The following is a 14,853-nucleotide window of genomic DNA, read 5'->3' as shown; positions in this document are numbered from 1 at the left end:
GTTCACACCAGGTGAAGGATCCCATGCCCTATATTGCTTGAATGGCCAGGAACTGGAGACCGGATAGTACAGACACCTGGGGTAGAAACAAACATGACTAATAAGAAAAATATCAGTGGAATGATTCCTAATGGTATTCTCCTATACCTATAGATTACTGCCTTGTTCAGTCATCATTAGAGAGGCTTCTTCCAGAAGCAGATGGTAGCAGGTGCGGAGATCCACTGGCAGACATGATAGAATGTAATTTGTGGTCTTCATCAGGTGCCTCCCCACAGAGCTCTGAGAATCCAGTGGGAGTCTGAGGGTATAGAAGACACAAAAAGAGCATGGCCCACTGAATCAATCACACTCCTGTATTAAAAAGAAAACATAGTACTATGAACATAGATAAACTTGCTGGGCCTATTTATTGATAAATCCATGACTGTATCACTGTGTCTAAATTTCTACTTTTAGTTCGTTTTTGTTGACTTCGTTTGAGATTTCTTTTCTTCTTTTGCAAAGAAGTTTGCATGCTCAGGGTTTTGTTAGTCAAAGAAAAACAATCCAATGTCACTTTTACATTTTCAGCAACACTAACATTTAAACTCAGTGATAATGATCATCTCTCTAAATATTTTCTGATCCATATATTTCCTGCAGACAAAATTCCCTCAGCAGGTTTGCGCACACTCTTCAAGTTCTTGTTAGCTATTTAGCTATTCCTAGATATCCTTTCATATCTACAAATTCATTTACTTAGAGACTCTTGAGATTCTGAAATTTTATATTATCAACCTGCTGTGTGTACCGCTAGATATCTGCAACATTTATCCTGCTTGGATAGTCTATTGCCTAACTTGATTTTCTTCTGTGGTGTCTGAAAACCGTATAAAATGAAGTAGAAATTGGACTTTTTTTCACTCGTAGAACATTTGCTTAAGAGGTTCTTGGTTTAATCCCTAGTGTTACAACAGCAGATAGAGTAAATAATGAATAAATAAATAAATAAATAGTATTTAATATATTCAAGAACAGGTTCTCACTCACTCCCAACTCTGCACATGTTATTATTTGAGACTTACTCTTTCCTTGATTTGGTCTAAAATTTGGAGCTATAGTTATTTATTATATCTTTTCGTTACTGAAAACATATCATGCCTTTGAGTCTATGTGAATTTTTAATCTAGTTCTGTTTACTGCTCCACAACAATTTAAATAGAGCTATTATGTTCTACCCAGACAATTGCAAAGCTCTGTAAGGATCTCTGCTCTCATTTTTAATTTCTTAGTCACCATGTGCCCTGATAACAACTTCACATGCAAAACGTCAGACAGTCACCACTCCAGAGTATTTTGTATTGGTACTTTCAATGCCCTTTAAAATGAGTCCTTAAAATCAAACACCTTTAATGTAGCCTAAAATACAGCATGAATCTTAACATTTCTTATGAAATTCTTTCTGATGCCAAACCACATTCTCTTATTTCAGTCAAGTGGGAGAACTCCCTGACTGTCCTTCTTTTTTCAAATAATTATCTGAAATAGTCATTTGTTTATTTCATTTACCTCAATAAGGAAGGTATTTATTAATGCATCTTTCAAAAGAATAGATGCCGGTAATTTATGAATATTTAACTTGACTTAAGTTTTTAAAAGATATATTAATAGACCTGACATTTTTACCTATAATTATTAAAAAAATTAGTTGAGTTTTTTTCTAATATTTCCTTTTGAGGAACAAAATAGAATATGAAATTAACCTTAGAATTTTACATTTTTGCAATATAAGGTTGGAATATGATTTATGTTATAGGATAAAATGTATTAATTTTTAGAGTTCCAGTACTTACATTGAATAGAACAAAATAACTTTCATGATGCTGTGCTTTCAAGTCAACATGGCAGAATGCAGATTAATTTAATTTTACTCTCTGAAATAATCGAAATACAGTGTGTTAGCAATGGGTCTGAGGATAAAATGGCATATTATTTCCTGCTAAAATAATAGTTTGTTCATCTTCCCAATATTATCATATTTAATGGAAACTGGCAGATGCCTGAGTTACAGGCATAACATATTTGATATTCAATGCTTGATATTACTACTTTAATGTTTGTGAAGGATTGTACTATGGTATAATTTCATTAATATAACAGATTTTTTAAAATATTAGGGTTTGCAGAAAATAAGTATTTTTGGGAAGAGAGAGTGGGGGAATATGTTAGGATCATTTAACAATATTCCATTGAGCAGGTTCACATACCCTCCTGGCATAGCTATAATGCTGGTTCCTGCTGAGTTTATCACTACACATCATTCCTGTACCTAGGGGAGAGATTGTTAATGGTTTTACATACCCCTCACTGTGCTTGGATCATATGTCTTCTCAATCAAATGGTAAAGATAATTACTAATGCTAATAAAGACTGAAAATTGACAACTATTATAGAATTATTTCCAACCTATTTAAAAGTCCCAGCTTCGAGACAAGCTTTTCCTGCTAACTGAGTAGTAGATGCAATCTATGTATCATACCATGTGTAGATATTGGCAAAGGCAAACTGGTCTAGTTGCAAATGTCTACCTCTTTTCTCCTCGCCTTAAAATCCTAGATGTTAAACAGAGCTTGAATTTTTGTTTTGCAGCTTTGTCACCTATGAAACAGCAGTATTTCCTTAAAAAAACACTGGTACATGAATGTGGGAGAAAAAAGTATAAAATAAAGCACTATATATTTTGTTTTATATTGAAGAGTTAAATGGGAACTACCTTACTATATCAAGCTTGCCATATCTAATGATACGTGTATTAAGAACTGTGTGGGAATACAATCTTTTCAATATGGAGTTGATTTTAAAGACGAAGGAATGAGCATGCTAATAATTGGAGTTACATAAAGCTTCTTCGCACATCCCTACTTTTGCATAATCCACTCTCTACAGTGCTCTTTCTTACCCCACGGTCTTCCCATACTGATTTAAAACTTCAGCTGCCAGTATCCTGAAGGGTGCTTCTTTCATAACGTATGTGCTCTACTATCTCTTCTTAGCGTATTTTTCTTATGACTTGGATGACAGACTCATAGAGTCTCAATTAGATTCCTCTTGCACATATTCTGGTTGACTTCACCAGGTCCTTCATTTTCCATGGAGGTCCCAGCAGCAAAACTCCATTACATGTTTGGACATTTCTATATCCGGCATTCCCCCTCTAGTTTATTTCACTTTTGGTGCTTTATCTACTTTACCTCATTTCTAGATTTCTAGATATTTTACTTACTCTGCACACTGAAGATTTGAATTTGGACATGTATATGAAGGAGAACGTGTGATATTTCTACTTGGGTACCTTCATTCAGCATGATTGTTTCTGGTTCCATCCATGTAATTACAAGTTTGATGATTTAATTTTGCTTTGTGACTGGGTAATATTCTTTTGTTTATATGTGCCTCATTTATTAACCTTTTTCATTTGATCAGCATCTAGATTTATATTATTTCTTAGCTATTGGGAATAAAGCAGGGATTAATACAGATAGACAAATATCTCTTTAGTATGGTATAAAACTGGGAACATGACCAGTAGTGTAGCTTGGCCATACTATACATTTATTTATCAGTTTGTATTTTGTTTTGTTTTTTAAATAAAAACCTCAAGACTGATTTCCAGAGTAGTAGCTTCATTAGCTTTCACTAGCATCAACAATTGCCAATATCTGTTGACATTTATTTTCCTGATTATTACTATTCAACCAGGGGTGAGATGTAATATTGAAATAGTTTTAATTTGTACATTTCCTGATCTTTAAATTAAAGAAGTTTCATATTGTTCATGAATCATTTGCATTCCTTCTTTTGAGAACTGTTTGATTACTATTCTTTGATGACTATTCCTTCTTTTGAGAACTTGTTTGGTGACTATCATTTTACTGATTATTTTTCTCTCTCTCCCTCTCTCTGTGTATGTGTGTATGAGTATGTGTGTATGTGTGTGTGTGCGCGCGCGCGTGTGTGTGTTTGTCTGTCTGTCTTTCTCTCTGACAGAGTCCCACTGTGTAGCTCTGGTTGACCTGTAACTCACATTTAGACTACACTGACCTCAAACTCTCAGATGTTGCCTGCCCTGCCTCCCAAATCCTGGGATTAAAAGCAAGTGCCATCATGTCTGGCTAGTTTTGTCAGTTCTTATTGCAGAGACACATTCAAAGTACTGAGAATAAACAACTATGAGTGCTCAACTGTAGGTGAGGCATCTGTATCAATATCTCAGTCACTGCCAAGACTTACAGAACACCATAACAAAAGTGAGAAAATAAACGCAAGTCAGACGATGTGGGAGAATGATGCAAAATGCTGCCCTACAGAGATGGAATGACTGTTGCACACATGAATTCTGAGCGATCATGGTTTCCTCCATGAGACTATTACTACATAAATTTCAAAGTGGAGAAGGAAAGGCTTTCTGAGGTCATACCCTTAGCAAAGATATTATTTACAATTGATGTCTATTGAGGAATGGACAGTCACTATTTTTCTGGGGAAACAGACCCTGATGGGTGGCCTAGATCCCAGTGAAAGAAGCGATACCCATGTACACAAAGTCAGCAAATTGAACTGCATGGGTTAAGGAAATAAGAGAATGAATAAGTAATTCTTAAATCAAGAACATGAAGTGAAGAAGGCTCTATTTTCTGAGGTACCTGAAGGAAATTGGTGGAGAAAGAAGGGTATGGTCAATATACATATACATATATACAATACAGACACACACACACAACACACACACACACACACACACACACACATATATATGTATATATATATATATATGGATAAACTATTCAATGAATAAAATATGAGCTAGCGGTCTTATGCCTGGCACCGCGAGCTTCGGGCAAAGGGGCTGGAGTTTATAAAATACAAATACACATACAGACAGAGACAGAGAGACAGCAACACGGGTCATCCTTGAATTTCCCAAGAATTCCCCCCTTATTGTGTTCAGGGGCAGATTATATAGAGATAGCCATGCCCCAGCCAAACCCACCAGAAACCACTCTCCTGCCATCAGGAACTCCTGAAGGTCTCCTGCTCAGAGCAGCTGTAGGCACTCAGATCAGGGGATTACAAGTTTCAGTATCTGTGGTCTCACTGCTCTCAACAGTCTTATATTTAATAAAATGTAAAATATTTTAAATATGTTATGGAAAGAGATATGGTCATATGAACTTCAAGAATAAAAAGTATCAGTTTAGTTAACAATACAAATAAGGTAATTAGACCTTGTCAATTGACAAAATGACTCAAAGGCTAAAGGTGCTTGCCTCCCAATCTAAAGACCAGAAGACATTTTCCGGATGATACGGAGAGGAAGGAAATAGCTACCACCCTCAAGTTGTCCTCAGACACCCACTTGCACACTGTGCATGCTTTCACACACAAGCATACAGATGTACATGAAAATACACAGGTGCACATGCAAAAACACGCAATCAATCAATGAATGAAAAGAAAGATAATTTGATAAGTTAATGTTTGTATATAACAGTTAAGTAAATCTGTGACTTTATCATTGTTAAGTCAGCATTTCTAGAAACATATATTACAGGATATGAACATGTGACTTATGTCTACCTTATGTGTAATATGTATTTCAGAGAATGGAATTTAGAAAACAAAAATAATGTGATACTTGATTTTTAAAATTTTACTAAATATCATAGTAATATGATTTTTATTGATTTTATTGAGCTCTAAAAATAGTAATACAATTGTATGTGATAGTTTTTACTTCATTATTTGTATTGAGAGTAGACATGTGTCTATTTTTACTGTGCATGTATCCAATAAATAGTTCTAAGTCTTTCTGTTGAGCTGATATAGTCTTGCTATCATTTGCGCTGTGATAAGGATAAAATTTAGAAGTTGTATAAACTGCTCTCTATAATTTCTTAGCTGTCCCCCAGTGTTAGCAAGTCACTGTATTCAGGAATCATATGATTCTGTATTCTCTGCACTCTTAAGTACCTAATGCTGTAACATTTATTCATGGTCTACGTATATCTTTCTAAATCCAGATGATCCAGATGCTTAAAATAATAATACAGTATAGTTATTATGTATCTATACTCCATTGTTTAAAAATGATGGCACTGGGAAGGACTCGGTATGTTTGATAGAGATTAAATTTGTTTTCTACTTATTTTCCAGTATTGTTGGTTGCATCTGTGGATATGAAACTGCCAATATGAAAGAAAGATTATAGTTGCCTTAATAATTAAAAGGAATAGTTACTGAATAGTATACTTAGTTTGGCTGCAAATTTATTTTATATTTTAACTAATTTCTAATGATTTTGAAATAATAAAGCAAATCAAATATGCAATAAACATTTGAAATGAGCTTGACATAAAATATGACTATTTTAGCGTTATTATTTCTCTTTCCATCCAAGTAATTATTCATCTCTTTTGTTTGCAAATTAAAAAGTGCACTCTATATTGAATGCTACAGTCATATTTTCTCATTAACACTTTTGTTTACATAACCACCCACGTACTGACACTATTGTACAAGTTGCACAAACTAATCCTAATAAAGGAAGTGAATCCTAACAAAACCAATATGTCTGCTCCTTAATTCAGAGAGATATAGACAAAATATTTTAAAGGACATGCTAAATATTTTTTGATGCTGATATCTGAGGTTCTCTTGTAACACAATTTTGGCCAAATGATTATATCACCTGCTAAGTAAGCAGATTTAGAGCTGGCAAAACTGGATGTCAATCTGTAAAAGAATGAAAATAGATCCATATCTATCACCATGCACAAAACTCAAGTCCAAATGGATTAAAGACCTCAATATCAGTCCGAACACACTGAACCTGATAGAAGAGGAAGTGGGAAGTACTCTACAGCACATGGGCACAGGAGACCACTTCCTACGTATAACCCCAGCAACACAGACACGAAGGGCATCATTGAATAAATGGGACCTCCTGAGGCTGAGAAGCTTCTTTTTTTTTAATTTATTTATTTATTAAAGATTTCTGCCTCCTCCCCGCAACCGCCTCCCATTTCCCTCCCCCTCCCCCGATCAAGTCACCCTCCCTCATCTGCTCGAAGAGCAATCAGGGTTCCCTGACCTGTGGGAAGCCCAAGGACAGCCCACCTCTATCCAGGTCTCATAAGGTGAGCATCCAAACTGCCTAGGCTCCCACAAAGCCAGTACGTGCAGTAGGTTCAAAAACCCACTGCGATTGTTCCTGAGTTCTCAGTATTTCTCATTGTCCTCTATGTTCAGCTAGTCTGGATTTATCCCATGCTTTTTCAGACCCAGGCCAGCTGGCCTTGGTGAGTTTCCGATAGAACATCCCCATTGTCTCAGTGTGTGGGTGCACCCCTCGCGGTCCTGAGTTCCTTGCTCGTGCTCCGTCTCCTTCTGCTCCTGATTTGGACCTTGAGATTTCTGTCCCGTGCTCCTCTGTCTCTGTCTCCTTTCATCGCCTGATGAAGGTTAATATTCATGAGGATGCCTATGTGTTTGTCTTTGGGTTCACCTTCTTACTTAGCTTCTCTAGGAACATGCATTATAAGCTCAATGTCCTTTATTTATGGCTAGAAACCAAATATGAGTGAGTACATCCCATGTTCCTCTTTTTGGGCCTGGCTTACCTCACTCAGGATAGTGTTTTCTATTTCCATCCATTTGTATGCAAAATTCAAGAAGTCCTTGTTTTTTACTGCTGAGTAATACTCTAATATGTATATATTCCATACTTTCTTCATCCATTCTTCCGTTGAAGGGCATCTAGGTTGTTTCCAGGTTCTGGCTATTACAAACAATGCTGCCATGAACATAGTTGAGCATATACTTTTGTTGTATGATAGGGCCTCTCTTGGGTATATTCCCAAGAGTGGTATTGCTGGATCCAGGGGTAGGTTGATTCCGAATTTCCTGAGAAACCGAAACACTGCTTTCCAGAGTGGTTGCACAAGTTTGCATTCCCACCAGCAATGGGTGAGTGTCCCCCTTTCTCCACAACCTCTCCAGCAAAGGCTATCATTGGTGTTTTTTATTTTAGCCATTCTGACAGGTGTAAGATGGTATCTTAAAGTTGTCTTGATTTGCATTTCCCTGATCACTAGGGAAGTTGAGCATGACCTTAAGTGTCTTTTGGCCATTTGAAGTTCTTCTTTTAAGAATTCTCTGTTCAGCTCAGTGCCCCATTTTATAATTGGATTGATTAGCCTTTTACGGTCTAGTTTCTTGATTTCTTTATATATTTTGGAGATCAGACCTTTGTCAGTTGCGGGGTTGGTGAAGATCTTCTCCCAGTCAGTAGGTTGCCTTTGTGTCTTAGTGACAGTGTCCTTTGCTTTACAGAAGCTTCTCAGTTTTAGTAGGTCCCATTTATTCAATGTTGCCCTTAATGCCTGTGCTTCTGGGGTTATACCTAAGAAGCGATCACCTGTGCCCATCTGTTGTAGGGTATTTCCCACTTTCTCTTCTATCAGGTTCAGTGTTTTCGGGCTGATAATGAGGTCTTTAATCCATTTGGACTTGAGTTTTGTGCACGGTGATAGATATGGGTCTATTTTCATTCTTCTACAGGTTGACATCCAGTTGTGCCAGCACCATTTGTTGAAGATGCTTTCTTTCTTCCATTGTATACTTTTAGCTCCTTTATCGAAAATGAGGTGTTCATAGGTTTGTGGGGTAAAATCCGGGTCTTCTATACGATTCCATTGGTCGACTTCTCTGTTTTTATGCCAGTACCACCCTGTTTTCATTACTGTAGCTCTGTAATAGAGTTTGAAGTCAGGGATGGTAATGCCTCCAGAAGATCCTTTATTGTATAGGATTGTTTTGGCTATCCTGGGTTTTTTGTTTTTCCATATAAAGTTGATTATTGTCCTCTCCAGATCTGTAAAGAATTTTGATGGGATCTTGATGGGGATTGCATTGAATCTATAAATTGCCTTAGGTAGAATTGCCATTTTTACTATGTTGATCCTCCCAATCCAAGAGCAAGGGATGTCCATCCATTTTTTGGTATCTTCATCAATTTCTTTCTTCAATGCCTTAAAGTTCTTGTCAAATAGATCTTTCACTTCCTTGGTTAGGTTTACCCCAAGATATTTTATGCTGTTTGTGGCTATCGTGAATGGAGAAGCTTCTCTGATTTCCCTCTCTGCTTCCATATCCTTTGTGTATAAGAGGGCGACTGATTTTTTGGAGTTGATCTTGTATCCTGCCACATTACTAAAGCTGTTTATCAGCTGTAAAAGTTCTTTGGTGGAGTTTTGGGGGTCGCTTATGTACACTATCATATCATCTGCGAATAACAAAAGTTTAACTTCTTCCTTTCCAATTCGAATCCCCTTGATCCCATTATGTTGTCTTATTGCTATTGCTAGAACTTCCAGCACTATATTGAAGAGGTATGGCGAAAGTAGACAGCCTTGTCGTGTTCCTGAGTTAAGCGGGATGGCTTTGAGTTTCTCTCCGTTTAATTTGATGTTAGCTGTCGGCTTGCTGTATAAATGTTTTTATTGAATATAGTTTTACCATGTCAGACTTAAAAAAAAATTACCTTCATTTTGTGATTTTGATATACACATCTATTGTCAGTGTGTAGAGGCAACTATGCATTAAATACCAAGTCTTACTTTATTCCTGTGCAACTGATAGGTTGATGTTTATACGTATTTGAAAAAAGTCCTATAGAAAATAATCAATGATTTTTTAACATATAAGGTAAAATAAGATTTCCTTCATTTATTTAAAATAAAATGTGTAGTGTGTATCAAGTACTACAATCTAATAAGTTTACCATTCTAATAATGAGGTCACTTTAGTAAATTTTGTTTGAAATTTTCATAAATATGGCCATAAGAGAAATATTCTAAAATCATTTGTCACAAATCTACATTTTAGACATTTCACTATATGAGTATAGATATTCAATAAATATTCATGAATTTTTATGTAGCTAAGATGCCAGATATACTTTTAGATTTAAACAAAATCTCTATGGTAAATTTAGACTGAAAAAGATTAGAAATAATATAAATATTATTTAAATATTTATATATTCAAATAATGCTGATGAATTTGACAACAAAGAGATATTCTCTAACACTTTGCATCTTCTTCTGAAAATGACTCTGTAAACACTGAGATTAGAAATTCTAGCATCTTTATGGTCACAGGGTTGTGAAAATAGGCTGTAAGAAACCAGATTAATTTACCTTTGACCACGTTCAATTAAACAGCACAAATATGAATACTTCCAAAGCTAGAAGTTATTGACATTGTACGAAACTAGTGTTCTACCTCCCTACTAATGTGATAGCTATAATGGGCAATTCTAAACCACCCACTTAACTTTCACTTAGCCTGATTGAAACTATTAGTTAAGGTCCAGGAACTCATTCTAAATAAATATTTTGTTACAATGACTTTCCTTTTTAGGTAAAAGAATACTGGAGCAAGACTTGAAAAATAATATAAAATATGCATTTACTCTTTTCGTTTTATCTGGTTTCTGATTTAGTGTAAGGGGGTGACACATCAGGACCTTCTTCTATATAGATTGGAATGAAGTTGTCTGTATCACAATAACTACCTAAGAGACTGGAGGTTTGAGATTATGTGCCATGCACTGGGAGTTTATTCACATGAGAAGTGAGGTCTAGAGACAGAGTTCATTCCCTGTTCAAAGAATTTAATTTGTTGTTTCTAAGAAACATAACTATAAAGATTCTCAACATATGAAGAATTAAACATTTTCCTGGTTAGTCATACACATTGGTATGACTGAGTGGTAATGAATGGCTCCATAAGAACAGGGTATTAGAATTATTTATTTAGACTCTATTCACACTATTGTCCAATGAATCAATATTTTTGGCCAATCTTGCTTTTGTGTGTTTGATAATGAAACATAAGTTCAAGTATGTTAATTCCTTGAATTTGGAGTCATTACACCAGTAGATAAGAATGAGAAATAAAAGTGTAAAACAGTTTAACAATTTACACACACACACACACACACACACACACACAGAGAGAGAGAGAGAGAGAGAGAGAGAGAGAGAGAGAGAGAGAGAGAGAGAACAAACAAAAATATTTTGAGAAAGTTTTACTAAAGCCAAATGTAACAGTTTCTATGTACATCTAAGGAATTTATAGAATGATGTTTATAAGTATTTGAAATAATCTTATACAAAATAATTATCTATTTTTATCTATCTATCTGTCTATCTATCTATCCATCTACCTGTATTTCCTGTAAGGTTCATTGTTATATATACTACACACACACAAATTCAGGGAGATATTGAGAGTGTGTGTTTAAATGGAGGCACCATATCATGAACAACCAATGCTACTAGTACTCACCACAACAAATTATAAGTGTTGTGCCAAGAATGAGTTTTCTCTATGGAAGTTGTTGACCAATGAGGTGCCATAGGTCTCTACAATTTGTATGGTCTAGTACCTTATAGACCCCAGCAATAAGGTTTTATCACCGAAGAAGCCACATATTGGACTCATAGGAATTGATGAAGCTGAGCTAATACAAGATGATGAAGTCAAGCTAATACTTGTATGTAAATTTATTCTCTACTAGTATCTTTCATCATGTTGAAAACGTTACTCACACTACTGGAGAAGAAAAGTAATTGGCACTCTTACTCAACTCTGAAGCCGTGAGCTACAATACTGATTTTCAGCAAGGCATGTCCACTGGTACAATAGTGACATAAATGTCATGGTATTGGGGTCAAGAATTTATGGCTATAGAAATGATGGTCCCTAGAACAAAATCTACTTCTATTATTCTGCTAAGTAGATATAATATTTAATTGACTCCTAATTACTTATCATTAGATCCATATTTATTACATTCACAATTCTAAAAGAAAGTTTTTACATAGTAGATGGCACTGAACACAGAAACCCACTAGTCCAAGTGAAGAGAACTAAAAATTTCAGAATGTGCATCCCTAAATGAGATGTTACTGCCCTCCCAAATCCCAGCAATCAGTGTAGAGCAGGGAGGGAATATATGAGTGAGAAATTGCATATAACTACAAAGAAACAGTGTTTTCCAGGCACACTAGGGCATTTGCACACGTGAACCTACAGAGGTTTTACCATCATGCACAGCCCAAGACAGAATAGGTCCCCCATGAAGCAGAAGCCAGAAGTGATGTCTCACTTCTAGTTATAGAGCTATAGTCAAGTGATAGTTTCTGATTGAGGGAGAGAAATTTTATTTAAGAATGTTCCCCTGGCATATTGATCATGCTCATGTGGATAACTACACCTCTGAGAGTTTACAGGTGGTATGAACTGGACTCGACATGTAGAACAGTTGCATGGGTATGGGTGTGTCTGTGAAGAGCTAGTAGGGTGATGAATATGATTCAAATACATTGTCTTAAATTCTCAAGGAATTAAAAATAAACACATGCTTCCTGGTGGCTTGAAACTTGCAACTGATTTAAGAGTTATGGGATACTGTGTCATTAAACAGTGGAGTTTAAACTATGAATTTTTCTTGTCTCATCTGCACTGCACTAATAAAATGTATTTCAAGTAAAATATGTTCCACTTAGTGGAAAAATATACCCAATATTTTTGTAGCCATAACAGTAAAATAGGGAATGAAAAACATTAATATATTTTGTTGTTGAAAATATGTTGCAATTTTATGTAATAAATGAATATGATACATTTTTAAAACTACAATAATGATATACTTATGTATATATAATGCATATACATTTTAATAAGCTTTGGCACTATATAAATTAATTTAAAAAAATATTGCAATGAATGATTTATAATTAATAAAGCCAGGTTATGTGATATTATGTGTTTTTTTTAAACAAAAAATAATAGGAAAATATTACTACAATAAAATTGGCAAGAGCTTAATAATCTATATTGAAAAAGTTTTATTTTATATTCAACCTTCTGTTTGAATAAATTATTACTACATATAAGAAAATTACCTCACTAAGTCAGAACCATTGGGTCTTCACTGGTGATTATATGTAAAAGTAAACTCACATTGTAAGATTGCTTTTAAATAGATTTGTACTATCAATCATGTGACTTATTTTGATAATAAATTTTAGTCTTGTTATATGGATGTTTTAATTTTTCTACAAAATATAACAGAGAAAGTTGACAAGGTATTCAAGGAAAATGACAGTGAAATATTAATATTTAAAATATGATTTCATGATTATAAAATTTTGTTCAGTTAATTTTTATATTATTTCAGAATAAAACTATGGTAACAGTAACATTTTAGCCACAAGTAATGATATAATAATGAAGTTTCAGTAGAGAAAGTATTTAATATATTCGTAAATTTGGCTGGTTAAGGCAAGCATTCAAATACTAAGCATGCAGCAGCTTTGAGAATAATGGTATCATCTCCTACTCATGGCCTCTAAATATCAAACATTCATAGCTGTGATTTTCACATCACAGATTATAGATACATATCCATCCATCATTTGTTCATTGAGTCACTGTGTTGCTTTTATATAACTGAATTCATGTCACTTTGATAAATCTGAATTATAAAGTGTAGTCAGGCAACAGGACTGTCCATAAATATATCCAGCTGACAGAAATGTTTTGTAAGTAAAGTTTTACCAGAGAATAGTAATTCACACTTATGTATATTAACTATAGAAGGTTTTGTGTCCACAATACCTGAATTGTCCCATAAAGAATGCAATTGATTTACTCTTTGGTCATCTGTACTTTGAAATAAAAGTATTTCAATTTCTATTCAACACCATTCCAAGGGACTGATGAAAAGAAAATAAGGACACTGATGACAAAAATGTCATAGAAATAGCTTTATCAGCATGTTTATTTAATTCAAAGTTATTGAAATATTAAATATTTAAGGAATATACCTGATGCTATTAATGTCTCCAAGTTTTCTTCCAAGTAAGGCAGATGTTTTAAATAGTTTCATGTACACCTTGTTTATCACACAAGTCAGAGAGTAAATACCCATTTTTACACTAATTAAAAATGTTGATTTCTAGTTCTATATGCTTCATATTTTGCTAACAATCTTTTACTAAGAAACTTTACTCCACTAGCAGTTGGCTAATTACTCTTTATCTTTCTAAAATTTTCTTCATGAATTATTATGTACCACTTTTCCAATTATTCAAGTTCAGAGAATTTTCCAAGCCATGTATGAAACTTACTTTTCTCTGTAAAGATTTCTATATTATCTCACTGATAAAAGATTCTCTTCCTACTAAATATTAAGTTGGTATTTTATTAGCTATCAATTTGCTCACAGTCTACATTTTAATGTTCCTACTATTCCACTGTGACATTTTGTTAGGTTTTATAATAAATTTTGTTTTATAAATTGTATTTTTTCCATCTTTAAACAAATTAAAATTTTCTTCACTCAAATGATGGAACTGGGTATGTATTATATCTTTTTCAGTTTTGGTTATTAACATAAATTCTCACTTTCGTGAATTGCATAAGTACTTAACATGCAAAAACTGTATCAAATCACTAATTTTATACATATAATAAGTGCTTGGCATGTGCCACCTTCATTCCAGAATTTCTGGTCTTAAAAAAATCATTTCATATTTCTGTTGTGACATTTACCCGATGTCATGCAAACATATCACTCTGATTATCTGATATATCTATTTGATGTTCATAAACACATCAGATTTTAATCTCACCTGAGGTAGCTACTATAATGTTACATTTACAAATATGTTTACATGAGTAGGCTAGAATTAACATTAAACTTGAAGACATAAAGTAGGAAAGCAACAACCTGTATGA

This window comes from Microtus pennsylvanicus, chromosome 5 (genome assembly GCF_037038515.1).
Source record: "Microtus pennsylvanicus isolate mMicPen1 chromosome 5, mMicPen1.hap1, whole genome shotgun sequence".
Lineage (NCBI taxonomy): Eukaryota > Metazoa > Chordata > Mammalia > Rodentia > Cricetidae > Microtus > Microtus pennsylvanicus.
The sequence above is the reverse complement of the archived record's forward strand: the minus strand, read 5'-3'. Positions refer to the sequence as shown.